A 15,652-nucleotide genomic window follows, 5' to 3' on the forward strand; every position below is an offset into this window, starting at 1 on the left:
GGGATTGGCCTTGTCTTCCCGGGAGATTGCTCTAGTCATGCCTTCTTTGCCTCGGCCGACTTCTCCTTCTCCTTCTCTTGCCTCCGGTGGTCCACCTTTTGTTGATGATGTGGTGCAGCAGTTTGATGCCACTCATCGACTATCGGAGTTAACTGCTGCCTGGGGAAGCTTATCGACCCTTGTGACTTCTTTTGGAGAAAAGCTCCAGGTAAGTTTTTCCGCCGTTCCTTCTTTAGATGTTCGCTTTTCTTCTATCCTTATGCTTTGTTTTTCTTTGTCTCTTTTTGCTCAGTCCTTCTCTCATGATCATACCGGCTTCTTTTTCTCGTCTAAAAACGAGAAAAAGTTGTCTTCCGAGGTGAGCGCCCTAAAAGCTGATCTTGACCTCCTCTGGGCCGAGATGGAGGCCGAGCATTAAACGCATCAGGAGGAGGAAAAATCCCTTCGTGCCTGGGTTGTTGAGACCGAGAAGCAGAGGGATGCTACTTTCTAGGAGGCTCAAAAGAATTTGGAGGCCGTGAAGAACTTGGAGGCCGTGAAGGAGTGCAATGGTATTGTGGGTTCTTTTTGTTTCCTTCTGCATTCAAATTCTCCTTTCTGCTGACTTGTTGTTTGTTGTCTTCTCTAGCTCTTCGGGTTGAAAAGCAGAAGCTCTCGGAGGGCGTTGATGAAATGAAGACTCTTGTTCGTACGAGTCACAACAAGGTTGAGGAGGTAATTACTCATGCTGAGGAGGAACTTGCGCTTGCTAAGTTGATTAGGCGTGGAGCTGATAGAGATCTTGTGTAGGCCCAAAAACTATTGAAGACTTGTCTGGCAAGTTGGCGATGGCTACTAAAAACTGGAAAGCTTTGTGGAAATCCTTTCGTTCAGTAGCCGACGTTCTCTGAACTCCAGCGGATGATGGGCAATCTTGGGCTCAGTTAATTCCTCGAATTCCGACTCGTTTCTAAGAGTTTGTGAAGAGGTGCGCTCAACTGTGTACCAAGAATGTCCTAGCCCAGGTCTGGGTTTTTGCTCCAGTGGCTCCTTTGTCCAAGATAGCAGAGGAAGCTGATAGTCAAGAATACATTGATGCCGTTGAGAGGATGGAGCCTGAGGTTGAAGACTTAGCTAGTAGAATAGTAGATAATCTTAATATTGTTATCCCTTCTCCTGATGATGAGGCTTGATGTATTTGACCTTTATGCCCGTGCCTTGTAATATGACATTATACTTCTTTTTGAATGAAGATTTTTTGTTGATGTCTTCTTTGCCCGGATGCCTTGTTTATTCCTTGGATGATTTATCCAATTGGTCAGAGTTACTTGAATTGCCGAGTACTTTGTCTTGCTTTCGTCTTTGCCTTGTAAACAATTCTGCGTGCTATCTTGACAAATTTCCTTGATTTGTCGAGTACTTTTCTACCCATGTAAACAACTCGTTATATATAGATTTTTGTGTTGACAACCTTTCTTGATCTACCGAGTGCTTGTCTGGTCTTCTTTTGCGCCATGTAAACATACTTTTCTACCCATGTAAACAACTCGTTATATATAGATCTTTGTGTTGACAACTTTTCTTGATCTATCGAGTGCTTGTCTGGTCTTTCTTGATCTATCGAGTGCTTGTCTGGTCTTCTTTTGCGCCATGTAAACAACTCGTTATATGTAGATCTTTCCATTCTTGGGTATCTCCAGTGTAGCCCCCGAGCCTCTTGCTATTTGGAACAAGTAGCTGGAGGGTCTTGTCTTGAAATTGCTATGGTCTATGCTCAGTCTTAGTTTTAGTCGATTTGCTTTTTGTTTTGGGTGTTAGCTTGTCAGCTACCCTCATCGGCGGGCTCAAGCATCTTTTCAGCTATTTTGCTTCGGCCGTGATGCTCAGGCGTATTTTCAGCCATTTTGCTTTTTATTTCGGGTGTTAGCTTGTTAGCTACCCTCATCGGCGGGCTCAAGCATCTTTTTAGATATTTTGCTCTCGGCCGGGATGCTCAGGCGTCTTTTCAGCCATTTTGCATTTTATTTCGGGTGTTAGCTTGTTAGCTACCCTCATCGGCGTGCTCAAGCGTCTTTTCAGCTATTTTGCTCTCGGCCGGGATGCTCAGGCGTCTTTTCAGCCATTTTGCATAACTCGGGGAAAGTCATGATGAGACATATGTTTGTCGAGAAGGAATCATCTTTTATGAATATTGATATTTCACAATGATACATATGTTTTTGGTGAGCGCTATCTTTGTTGATCTCTTGTGTCTTGTATACGTATTTTCCCTTGAGTTGTTTTCATGCGTAGAATCTTCATAGCTGACTGATATGCCATGTATTGTTGACTTCTTTTCCGTCTTCAGTTACGAGCTTGTACGTGCTGGGTCCGATGACTTTTTTGATGATAAAAGGACCTTCCCATGGACTGAGTAGTTTGTGGCGTCTGTCGGTTTTTTGTATTCTTCTTAGTACTAGGTCTCTGACTTGTAATGATCGAGACTGGGTATTCTTGTTGTAGTGGTGCCTTAGTCCTTGGAGGTATCTTGCTGATTGCAGGGTAGCGTTTATTCTAACTTCTTCTGTACTGTCGAGTTCTAATCTTCTGGTGTGTTCTGCTTCTCCTTCGTCATACTGTTCTATCCTTGGTAACATCCAAATCAAGTCGGCAGGTAGTACGGCTTCTGATCTATAAACTAGGAAGAAAGGCGAGTATCCGGTGGCTCTGCTTATTTGAGTTCGTAGCCCCCATACTACTTTGGGTAATTCTTCAATCCATTTTGATCCATAGTCTGCTAGCTCTTCATACAGTCTTGGTTTCAATCTGGCTAGTATGAGTTCGTTAGCCCTTTCTACCTATCCATTGGCTTCTGGGTGTGCGACTGATGCGTAATCTATGCTGAAGCCACAATCCTGTGCCCAACTTTTGAATTCTGTAGCTGTGAAGGGAGAACCCAAGTCTGTGATGATTTGATTGGGCATGCCGAAGCGGTGCATAATGTCTTGGATGAACTCGACTGCTTTGGCTGCGCTGTATTTTGCGAGTGGTTTGTATTCGATCCACTTGGTAAACTTATCGATTGCCACGAAGATGTACTCGAATCCACCTTTTGCTTTCTTGAGAGGTCCTACTTGATCTAGCCCCCAGCAGGAGAATGGCCAAGCAGGTGGTATGCAGATGAGGTTGTGGGCTAGCACATGAGCCTGTCTTGCGAACATTTGACAACTTTTGCATCTTCTGACGAGTTCTTCTGCATCTTTCAAAGCAGTTGGCTAGTAGAAACCAGTGCGAAATGCTTTGCCGACTAGTGTTCTTGAAGCGGCGTGATTTCCACAGCAACCTGAGTGTATTTCGTCTAGGATTTGTTTGCCTTCTTCAAATGAGACGCATTTTAGGAGTACTCCTGATGATGCGGCTCTTCTGTAGAGCTTGTCTCCTACTAAGACACAATTCTTGCTTCTGCGGATAACTCATGTGGCTTCCTGTTTTTCCGCTGGCAACTTATTCTCTTTCATGTAATCAATAAAAACTTGGGTCCATGAAGTGGTGATTACCAAGATCTGGTTGTCTTTGGCTGAGATTTTAGGGGTTATCTCACCGGGTTGTTTGATAGAGGGAGCTGATAGCTCCTCTATGAATACACCGGGCGGGACTGTCGCCCTGTCTGATCCAAGCTTGGCGAGGATGTCTGCCGCAATATTAGAATCCCGCAGGACATGTAGAATTTCTAATCCCTAGAAATGTTTTTCGAGTTTTCGGATTTCAGCACAGTAAGCACCCATGTTTTCTTTGGTGCAATCCTAATCTTTGTTTGACTTGGTTGATGACTACTGCCGAATCGCCATATACGAGTAATCGCTTGATTCCGAGTGTAATTGCCACTCGTAGCCCGTGGATGAGAGCTTCGTATTCTGCTTCATTGTTGGTAGCTTGCCATAAGATCTGAAGGACATACTTGAGTTGTTTTCCGTCCGGAGAAATTAGGAGGACACCTGCACCGACTCCGCCTAGCTTGAGTGATCCATCAAAGTACATCTTCCAATGATCAAGGATGGTGCTTGACACGGGTTGTTGAATTTATGTCCATTTGGCAACAAAATCAGCAAGGGCTTGGGATTTAATTGCTTTCCACAGGGTGAAATCGATGTTGAGAGCACCGAGTTCGACTGCCCACTTGGATATGCGCCCTGTTGCGTCTTTGTTGTGTAAGATGTCTCCTAGTGAGAAATCTGTCACCACGGTAATCTTGTGGCTTTCAAAATAGTGTCGAAGCTTGCGTGAAGTGATCAGTAGGGCATATAGTAGTTTTTGAACATGCGCGTACCGGATTTTTGATTCTGACAGTACTTTGCTAATGTAGTACACTGGGCATTGTACTTTATACACGCGCCCTTCTTCTTCTCTTTCCACTACTATTGCCATGCTGACTACAGTAGAAGTTGCCGCAATGTATAGCATCATGTCTTCATCTTTCTTTGGAGGTGTTAGGACTGGTGAGGATGTGAGGTATGCCTTAAGTTTCTTGAAAGCTTTATTGGCTTCTTCTGTCCACTCGAACTTGTCTATCTTCTTTAGCAATTTAAAGAAAGGTAACCCTTTTTTGCCGAGTCTTGAAATGAAACGATTGACTGCCGCCATGTAGCCTGTTAGTTTTTGTACATCTTTGATGCTTCAAGGAGGGCCCATCTCTGTTATGGCTCGAATTTGCTTGGCGCTTGCTTCGATTCCGCGATGACTGACCAAGAATTTGAGTAGTTGTCCTGAAGGAACTCCGAATACACACTTGTTTGGGTTCAATTTCCACCTCCATCTTTTTAGATTCTCAAAGGTTTGTTTTAAGTCTTCAATTAGTGCGTCCGGGTTCTTTGTTTTTACAACCACGTCATCCATGTATGCTTCTACGTTTTCGCCGATCTGATCTCCATGGCATGTTTGGATAGCTCTTTGGTAAGTGGCTCCAGCATTCTTGAGTCCAAATGACATGGTCTTGTAGCAGTAGGCGCCGAACGGAATGATGAAAGATGTCTTGCTTTGGTCCTATTCTTTTAATGCGATCTGGTGATATCTAGAATAGCAGTCCAGAAAGGATAATAGGGTAGATCCTGCTGTTGAATCAACTATCTGATCAATGCGTGGTAGCCCGAACGGATCTTTCGGGCAGTGTTTGTTGAGATCTGTGTAGTCAACACACATGCGCCACTCGTCCGTATTCTTTTTCTGTACTAGAACTAGGTTTGCTAGCCAATCTGGATGAAGGATTTCTCTGATGAATCCGGCTGCCATTAGTTTTGTAATTTCCTTTTTAATTGCTGCCTTCTTGTCGGGAGAGAATCATCGTAGTCGTTGTTTCACAGGCTTGGAGCCTTCATTGATATTAATTTTGTGCTCAGCCAACTCTCTTGGGACCCCTGGCATGTCGGCTGGCTTCCAAGCGAAGATATCTTTGTTGTCCCGAAGAAAGTTGATGAGCGCAAGTTCCTATTTTGCTGATAGGAGTGCACTGATGGTTGCCGTTTTTGAGGGATCACCGGTGCCCAGGTCGATTTGCTTGACGTCGGCTACTTTTGGTGGTGCTAGGATGCTTGGCTTTTTGGTCAGTATCTCTAGTTCTTCTTGACTTATTTCTGTGGTGATAGTGGCTATTTCTTTTCTTCCATCGTTTGCTTGTGCTCTTACTGCAATTTGAATAGCCTGAACATCACAGTCAAATGCGCGCTTTAAATCACTCCAAAGAGAAAGAACATCATTAGGCCCTAGCATCTTAAGCAACAGGTACGGATAATGCGGTATTGCCATGAATTTCGCTAGTGCCGGGCCCCCGAGGATTGCGTGATATGATGAATCGAAGTGTGTGACTTCAAACTTGATGAACTCTGTATGGTAGTTTGAGGGAGTTCTAAAGGTAACCGGTAGAGTGATTTGCCCGTGATATGATGAATCGAAGTGTGTGACTTCAAACTTGATGAACTCTGTACGGTAGTTTGAGGGATTTCTAAAGGTAACCGGTAGAGTGATTTGCCCAAGTGGCATTGCTGCCTTGCCGGGTACTATGCCATAAAAAGGTGTGCTTGTTGGCGTGATCATCCCGGCGAGTTGTAGTCCCATCTTCCTTAGAGTTTCTGAAAAAATAATGTTGAGTCCGGCTCCTCCGTCGATTAGTACTTTTGTAATAGTCATACCGGCAATGGTTGGATCTAGAACCAGTGTGTAATGGCCTGCGTTTCCTACGCTGGTCCATTGGTCTTCTCTTGAAAATTGGATTGGATACTCTGACCAATTGAGATATCTTGGTGTAGCAGGTTCGGCTACCATGAGGGTTCGTAACGCTAGTTTTTCTTGATGTTTGCTTCTAGAATCTAGAATCCCAGCAAAGATTACTGCCATTGTTCCCCTAGATTTTTGGAATCCCTTGTCCTCAAGATTGTCTCCTTCTTTTTTCTGATTGTCTTCTTTATTGTTTCCCTTGCTATCTTTTCTAGTGTATCTTTCGTTGAAGGCGTAGCAATTTCCGATGGTGTGCTTTCCGTTGGGGTGCAAGGGGCAATGTATGTTCTCAATGTCGTCATATCTTCTGGGCTTGGTAAATTTCTTTGATTTGTCAGCCATTGCTACTGTGTTGTCTGGACCACACTTTCTCTCCTGATGTCTGCTATTTCGAGGAACTTGCCTGTCCGGGTTGTCTCTATTGTTTCTATTCAGGAATCTTTCTCGCGTCTTCTCCTCTACAGTAATCATCTTTTCCACTATTCTTCTGAATTCTTCGTTGTTTCTTGGATTTTCTTTGTAGAAGTCTTGAAATTGCCACCTAGCCATGATTCCGTGAGAGAAAGCTTCGATTACTTCTCGTTGTGTGATGTCATGTACTTGAGCTCATAGTTCGTCAAATCGTCGATAGTAATTTCTGAGACTTTCACCTCCTTTCTGCTTGAGTCCTTTTAACTCTGCGTGGGTGATTGGGTGTGTAATAATACCCACGAAATTTTCACAGAAAGCTCTTTGCAAGTCCTCCCAATTTCTGATTGATCCTGGATTCAATTTGTCAAACCATTGAAGTGGCATGGTTTCTAGGGCCATGGGAAAGAATAAGGTTTTGATGTCATTGTCTCCTCTGGCCAATTCAATCGATTGCGAGTAAATCCTGAGCCATTGCTTTGGTTCGGTCTTGCCATCATATTTGAAGTGGTTGGACGGCTTGAACTTATGGGGTAGTCGTATTGAAGCAAGTCTGTTTTCGCAAAATAGGGGAATCTATTATGCGTTCTGGCTTCTGTGTATTATGATTCAACGCCCCCTTCTTGCCAACTGTTGTCTTGGTGAGAGTAGCTCTACGTGGCTGTCCAAGTTGGTGCTTTGCTTCTGGTCTTTCTTGGTTGCTCGACTCGGTTGTTTTGACTATGATTTCTTCGGCTTTCTCCGTTGTGACTTCCACTTGGTCCAAGTCTTTTGAAAGCGGACTTCCTTTGATTTTGATCTTCCTGTTCATGAGATGTTGCCCTTCCGTCGTGCGTTTTAAGGACTGTTGATCGGAGAAAATCTCAAAGCTGTTCTTGTTTTTCATTGGGATATGAGGTCGCCCTGAGTTCTTCTAGTGCTTCTCGGATCTTATCGTAGGGTGTATTTGCTGCTCGTCCTTCTTAAACCTCTCGTTCTGATTTTCTTCTGTTGTACTCGGCTAGGTCTAATTCATATTTGATCCTAGTGTCCTTTCGCTGCTTAGCACAGTGTTGACGTCCTTGTTTCAATTTGTTCTTTCTTTCTCTCGCTTGCCTCTGACTCTCAGTCTCACCATCGTGCCCCTGGATAAATGGTGATATGTTGGATTCGGATTCATCTGAAGACCTCACGTCAGGTACTTCTAGGGGGATCAATGGTGATCGAGGATGGCGAATCATGAATACTTCTCTAGCATGAGTTGTTCTGTCATCGTTGTTGATTTCTATACTGCCAGAGCTGTTGATAACTTCAGTAGAGGTTTCATGATCATAGATTGAGTCTCCTTCTTGGTAGGGTAGAGTTTTTGTCATCATATCATCGACTAGTTGGGTGCCGTCATCCTCAGGAATGGTACCTGGCCATTGAATGATGTAGTTTTGAGAAGTTATAGTTAGAACGAGACCTTCCTGGGCTCCCTTTAGTGGCATTCTGAGCACCAGATCGAGGAATCCTTCAGTTCATGTCTGATTAGATGTCGCCATGTTGTGGAGTCCGAACGGAAGAGGACCCGACTTCTTTAAAGTATTCTGAGTGTATTTCGAGTAGTATTGTTGATAGGTTGATGTCATGTTCCGGAGCTTTGTCAGAAAAGAACTCGGTTTTCCAAAAGAACTCAGGTAAGACTTCGTCTCGGAAGCAGAACTTGAGTTCGAATCGAACGCGTGAAGTCGTAGAATCCAAGTTGGATTGGAAATCGCGAGTTGCGCGAATCTTCCAACAAGCTAATCTGTCGTTGTCGTCGAAATGAAAGAGTCCTGATGATGATCTGAATCTTCAAGGAGATGACCTTGGAGCTTGCCATCGTCGCCTGCCTCGCAGATCCATGAACCAAAGATGAAGATTGATCCCTTTGAGAAGATCATGTTGTCGAGGTCCATCGAGCTTCTGGATGCAAAATCGCCGAAAGCCCCTACCTGGCGCGCCAGCTGTCGATGTTTGACCACCGATAGCCTACCACGGGGGTGCTCGAGGTAGTATGTTCGGGCTTCAGCGTATGTAGAACTCGACGGTTAACGCAAGAGACAGTCGATTTATCCTAGTTCGGGCCCTCGATCTTTGATCGAGTAATAGCCCTATGTCCAGTCGGCGTGAGCCTTTGTGTTGGATTGATTGTAATGTGTTGTGTTGTACAATCGTTGTCTCGAACTCTAGACTCAAAGAGCCCTGCCCTCCTTTATATAGTCAGGAGGCCAGAGTCCTAGTCGGTTTATAATGAGAGTTCCTAGTAGGATTACAGGATAATACTACTACTAAGATTACAGGGGAAGAATCCTAGTCAGGCTAGTTCTTCTCCCTTCCTTGCGGGGTATCCTGTGGGTCCCACACCGACATAGCCCCACCGCCTCCGCCGTCCCCGCCCGCGCCGCCCCCCCCTCCCCCCCCATGCCGCGCCACCAGAGGAGGATAAAGAGAGGAGGAGGAGGAGAGGAGGAGAGGAGGAAGGAGGAAGAGAAGGAGGAGGAGGAAGGAGGAAGAGGAAGAAGAAGGAGGCGCCAGCCCCCCCCCCCCCCCCCGGCGCCCGTGCCCGTGCCATCCCCGGTGCTTCCCCAGCCGTCGCCTTGTCCACCGGCGCCCTGGCCCCTTCACCACCGCCGCCCTATGATGCCCACTAGGTATGCCCTACTATCGTCGTCATCGTAGTATTACTAGTAGTTACGGTAGTAGTAGTGGTAGAGTAGCAGTGGTTGTGACATTGTTATATATATGTGATTTGATATAATCTTGTGCATGTCGGCCATCGTGCCGTTCATATATATGTGCATGTCGGCCATAGTGCCGTTAGTTTTCTTGCAGGTTTTGGAAACCTCACCGTGTAGGGGAGGTGCTGCCAAATATTTGTATTGACAATTTTATGTTGCTTTTTTTGTAGAGAAGAGCCCGTCGGTGCGGAGTCGGAGTACATCGGCGACCCCGATCGCCTTCCTCGCCGCTACGGGTCTGCCTGCACCGCGTCGCCTCGCCACTGCACCGACCCACCACGGCCCCACTAGCCTGACTCCACCGCCACCCTAGGTATAACCCCTCTTTCCATATCATGGTCGTAGATCACATAACCCAGTTAGGCGTCTCCTGTTCAAAAGAGATACGGTTGGAAATATGCAGATATTTCCATATCTAAAACCGTATCTATTTCGAATTGTCCACGTTTTTTGGACAGCCTGTGGATGCGTAGGTGGGGTTAGTTTCCATGGTCTGCTCTGATCCGAGATAGAGTTTCAGCATCATCTCCCTGTTGTTCTCCGGATACACACTCTCCCTGGCAGGACATGTATTTGGAGAACAGCGGGGAGGTGCTGCCGAAATTCTATCTCGAATAGGAGTAGAGCATGGAAACTAACCCCACCTACGCATCCTTGCATGGGATTAGGACCTATCCTCAACTATTAGATAGTAGGAACATCATGTAGATGCAATTGATGTTTGTATTACTCGTCGCTATATATGTTAGAGGATGGAGGACCGTGAGTGGATGTACACCAGCCATGCAAGTCAGGGTTAGGTCACCAATGGATGGATCGACAAGACTGACGCTTTCTTGGAACGGGCATTTGGCGTGGCTGCTAAAGGAGCGAGTAAAATTTGTTGTCCCTACAGCAAATGTGCAAATAGGAAAAGACAAACAAAGAAGGTCATGGGGGAACATCTTTGGAAGAATGGATTTATGGCAGACTATACCCGATGGGTCTACCATGGTGAAGCCGATCGTATGAGAGAGGAGGTGGTGAGACCATGCGTCGAGGATTATGATGCTGATGTTAGGGTAGCAGACATGTTAAATGACTATCACGAGGCACAGTTCGCTGAAGGACGTACGGAGAAGGAGCCAGAGGCAACCGCAAATGCGTTCTATGACATGTTTGCCATGGCACAGAAACCCCTTCATGACCAGACAAAGGTTTCTCAGCTGGATGCCATTAGACGCATAATGGCGTTAAAGTTCCAGTATAGCCTGAGTCGAGACGCCTTCGATGGTATGTTGACAGTTATTGGCAGCCTGCTTCCGGAGGGTCACCTTCTGCCAAAGAGCATGCATGAGTCATAGAAACTCCTTCGTGCACTTAAGATGTCGTATGAGCAAATACATGCTTGCCCGAAGGGGTGCGTTCTATTTAGGAAAGAATACGTGGAAGCAAAGTACTATCCAAAGTGTAAATCCTCTAGGTTCCTAGAGGTAGATTCTGGTGATGGCCAGAAGAGGCAGCTTGACATTCCCGTGACAATCCTATGGCACCTTCTGTTCATACCGAGGATCCAACGGCTATACATGACCAAGGAATCCACGAAACAGATGACATGGCACAAAAATGTCAAACGATACAATCCTGACAGGATGGTACATGCATCCGATGGTGAAGCATGGACCCACTTTGATGGCATTCATCATGAGAAAGCTAAAGAGGCTCGTAATGTACGTGTTGCACTGGCAACAGATGGGTTCAATCCTTATGGAATGATGGTTGCCCCATACACATGTTGGCCCGTGTTCGTTATCCCCCTCAATCTCCCCCCCCCCCCGACGTATGCTTTCAACGACAGAACATATTCTTGTCGTTGATAATTCATGGACACCCGAGGAATAATATGGGTGTGTTCATGGAGCTTGTGATTAATGAATTGGTCCATGCTTGGGAGGAAGGGGTATGGACATACGACCGAGCTACAAAGAAAAACTTCAAAATGCATGTTTGGTACCACTACTCCTTGCATGACTTCCTGGCATATGGGATATTCTACGCCTGGTGTGTTCATGGGAAGTTTCCATGTCCAATATGCAAGGAAGGTCTGAGGTTCATTTGGTTGCAGAAGGGTGGTAAGTATTCATCGTTCGACAAACATCGACAATTCCTCCCTCTTGACCATGCATTCAGACGAGACATTAAGAACTTTACGAAAGGTGTCGTAGTGACAGACCCTGCACCACCAATAATGACTAGTGCTATGGTTCATGAACAGATAGATAGTCTCATGGTCAATCTAGAAGGTGGTTTTGTGGGATATGGAGAGCAACATATGTGGACTCATAAGTCGGGCTTGACTCGACTCCCCTATTTTGATGACCTTCTCCTTCCACACAACACTGATGTAATGCACACTGAAAAGAATGTCGCCGAGGCACTTTGGGCAACAATGATGGACATTCCTGACAAGTCAAAGGACAACGTTAAGGCTAGAGTGAATCTGGCAATATTATGCGATAGACCAAACCAACATATGAAGCCTCCTAGTCGCAGCAAGACATGGAGAAGGCCTAAGGCCGATTTTGTCTTGAGCAAGCCCCAAAGGAGGGAAGTACTAGAATGGATGCAGACGTTAATGTTCCTTGATGGGTATGCAGCTAATCTGAGGAGGGGAGTGAACTTATCTACTATGCGAGTCTTAGGGATGAAGAGTCATGATTACCACATATGGATTGAGCGGCTTCTTCCAACGATGGTTCGAGGCTATGTCCTTGAGCATGTCTGGCTAGTGCTAGCAGAGTTGAGCTATTTCTTTCGCCAGCTTTGTACCAAGGAGTTATCTCAAACTATGATTGCTGACTTGGAAAGAATGGCACCTGTGTTGCTCTGTAAGTTGGAGAAGATCTTTCCACCCAGCTTCTTCAATCCGATGTAGCATTGATTTTGCACCTCCCGTATGAGGCACGAATGGGGGGCCCATGCAGGGCCATTGGTGCTATCCAATCAAGAGATGTCTAAAGGTTCTTCAAAAGAAATGTAGAAATAAATGCAAAATCGAGGTTTCCATTGCAGAGGCATACATTCTGAAGGAAGTGGCGAACTTCACAACAACATACTATGGTGACAACCTCCCTAGCGTGCATAATCCACCCCCTCGTTACAATGCTGGCGAAAATGAATCGAACCTCAGCCTTTTCCGAGGGCAACTCGGAAGCGCAAGTGCATCGACCCCCAAGACCTTGAATCATGAAGAGTGGCGCCATATCATGCTATACGTGTTGACCAACCTTGATGAAGTGGCGCCGTACATGCAGTAAGTTCTCAACGAACTTGTTAAATACGTCGTCACTATTCTACATCCAACCCCCTTGTTTCTCATTGGTATAGGGAATTTCTTCATGAATTCTGGCATCAATCAAGGGATCCTACCCCGCAGTAAGTAGATACCCTTCTTAGACAGGGTGCGGGAAATGGAATGTCCGATTTCATTTCTTGGTTCAAACGGAAGGTACCATCCAATTTAGCTCGTACTTAGTTTGACATTCCAAGTTAATCATACGTGCGAATAATATAACGATGTATCCTGCTTGAGCTTGTAGGGCTAGAGGGATGCGTCTATGCATGCCGAGTTGAGATAGGTTGCCGATGGCTTTGCCTATAGGGTCAGGTCATTTTCTGGTTATGACGTGAATGGATATCGCTTTCGCACAACAAGCTACGAGCAGAGTCGGCCCAATCGAAGAACCACAAGTTCTGGAGTTTTTACACCCAACATTGATGAGGTCGTGTATTATGGAAGAATTGAAGAAATATACGAACTCAAGTTTCATGGTTCCAAACCTTTTAATCCCGTCATATTCAAATGCCATTGGTTTGATCCTAAAGTAATGAGACAGACATATTCTAATCTTGGGCTAGTCGAAATTCGACATGATTCCGTCTTACCAGGAGACGATGTCTATATTGTGGCCCAACAGGCCACGCAAGTTTATTATCTCCCATATGCATGTCAAACCATAAGGCATCTTAAGGGTTGGGATATTGTGTACAGGGTATCGCCACACAGTAAAGTGCTTGTCCCAAACGATGAAGATTACAACTTAGACCCAAACACATATGACGGAGAGTTCTTTCAAGAAGAGGGACTAGAAGGGAGGTTTGAGATAGACTTAATCGAAACGATCAAAATGGAAGTAGACAATGAAACGGTTATTGAAGAGGACATTGGAGATGAGGTTCAAAATGTGAAGGACTTACAAATGCTTGAGCGATTACATTTAGACAATGACAATGACAACATTGCTCATTTGAATAGTGTAGATTATTCCGACATGATTGATAGTGATGATGAGACTTATGATTCAGCTAATCCCGATCATGAAGATTATTTCTAATACATGTAATACTATGTTATTTTGTAATTATGTTTTGTTTATTTTTCATCTATTTCTAAGTACTTCTTGTTTATCTGTGCTTATTGGTTTACTCTTTTTAATTGCAGGTGATTGAACAAAGATGGTGGGCGGTGGGATGAGGAAGCTAACATCCTTGTACCGAAGGACAAGGACTGCAGCACTGGGGGACAGTAGGAGGAGCAGTCGTAGGAGGGAGTCGTCGCCTACCGCCCTGTCGCGTGAGGAGGAGGAGGAGCAGGTGCCCTAGGAGGACACCAAGGAGGCGCAGGAGGACGACGAGGAGGCGCAGGAGGACGCACAGGAGGACGACGAGGATGAGGCGACAACGGGAGGTTCCGCTTCCTCTAGTTCGTTGAGCGTCTACTTGCGAGGTCCCACGAGCCTCCCTCAGTGACCGATACCTCATGAGAGACGCCCGCTGATTGGACCTGAGGGGGAAAAGTAAGTAACTTTAGATGTTATCACTACTTTATATGATATGTTGAAAATCAAAATAGAAATTAATAATTTTTCTTAATCACTTGGGCAGGAACTGGACGATTGTGGCGAGTGGAGGTGGCCACACATGCCAAGTCAATGGCATCCTCGATCTTCTGTGCAAGGAGCACTTCCCTGGCCTGGTTGAGTACGCTGGAGTAACGGGGCTGGCCTACTCGTTTGACCACTACGCCGCCGCCTCTGATGCTACAGATCAGGCCCGCAGGGTATTCAACAACAAGGTGGAGCAGGTGAAGCAAGAGCTGTGGGTAAGTCTTCCTCGCACTACATTGCTCAATACATTCTTGAAATATCGAATGGATACATCGTGTTTGTATGCATGATTTCTTTAGATGCCAGGACGGACATGAGGCCAGGGCGGATGCGGTGGCTACCAAATGCTGCAAAAAAACTCATCGTGGACATGCATTACGAGGCGCGTATCTAGGCCGTCGTAACTTACCACGGGACCATCCTTGGAACGAAGGTCACCAAAAGGGACGCAAGATCCATGACGCTGACCTAGGACCAGTACCTGTAGGTAAATACAGAACATTAACACTGATTCCTTTTGAGATTAAGTAGGCTTAATTTCATCTTCTGATATGTCATGTACTTGATGGCCTGTAGATGATTCCTTATTGGTGCACCACGCATCCCTAGTGCTGGGAACAGATGATGGACAGGTGGTGCTCACGCGAGTGGGAGGAGACGCACAACTTGTGCTGGGAGCGGCGTTTGATGATGCTAGGTATAGCACACCATCAAGGCAGCCATAGCCTTAGCGGATACGCAGAAACATGGGTACGCAAATTCATTTATTTATTCTAACGCTCAATTCTGCATGATTTCTAATCATCTTGCATTTTTTCTCGCAGTCGGCGTCACATGGTGGCCAGCCTTGCTCCATCTTCAAGGCATTTGCTATGGCCCACAAGGGCAAGGCGATGTCCGACGTCAACTACAACCCAGAGGACGGGCCCGAGGCGTACAACAATGCGACCATCCACAACCGCCTCAGTGAGTACACATCGATGGCAAGGGAGGTCCATGGGTTAGAGTACGATCCAAGCACCAAGGACCTTGATGGAGAAGTCATCATGAGGGTGGGCTGAGGCAAGAAGCATGGGCGGTACTGGATTGGCGACGGCGCAATCGACTCGGCCGCTACTCCCAGTCTCTCCCAGATTTGAGCAAGCAGCACGAGCAGGAGCCCGGCCATACGACCTCGGCAGGACACTTCACACCACCGGGTGGAGGCACTTGAGGTTATTCCTGGTTTATTCGTCGTTCATTGGTTTTTTCATACCTTTCCTTTGCATTATTGTAACATTAGGGTGAATATATTGTAGGCCTAGCTGGAACAAGAGAGGAGGATACGGGAGCAGATGCAGGCGAAGATTGAGA

This window comes from Miscanthus floridulus, chromosome 7 (assembly GCF_019320115.1).
Source record: "Miscanthus floridulus cultivar M001 chromosome 7, ASM1932011v1, whole genome shotgun sequence".
NCBI lineage: Eukaryota > Viridiplantae > Streptophyta > Magnoliopsida > Poales > Poaceae > Miscanthus > Miscanthus floridulus.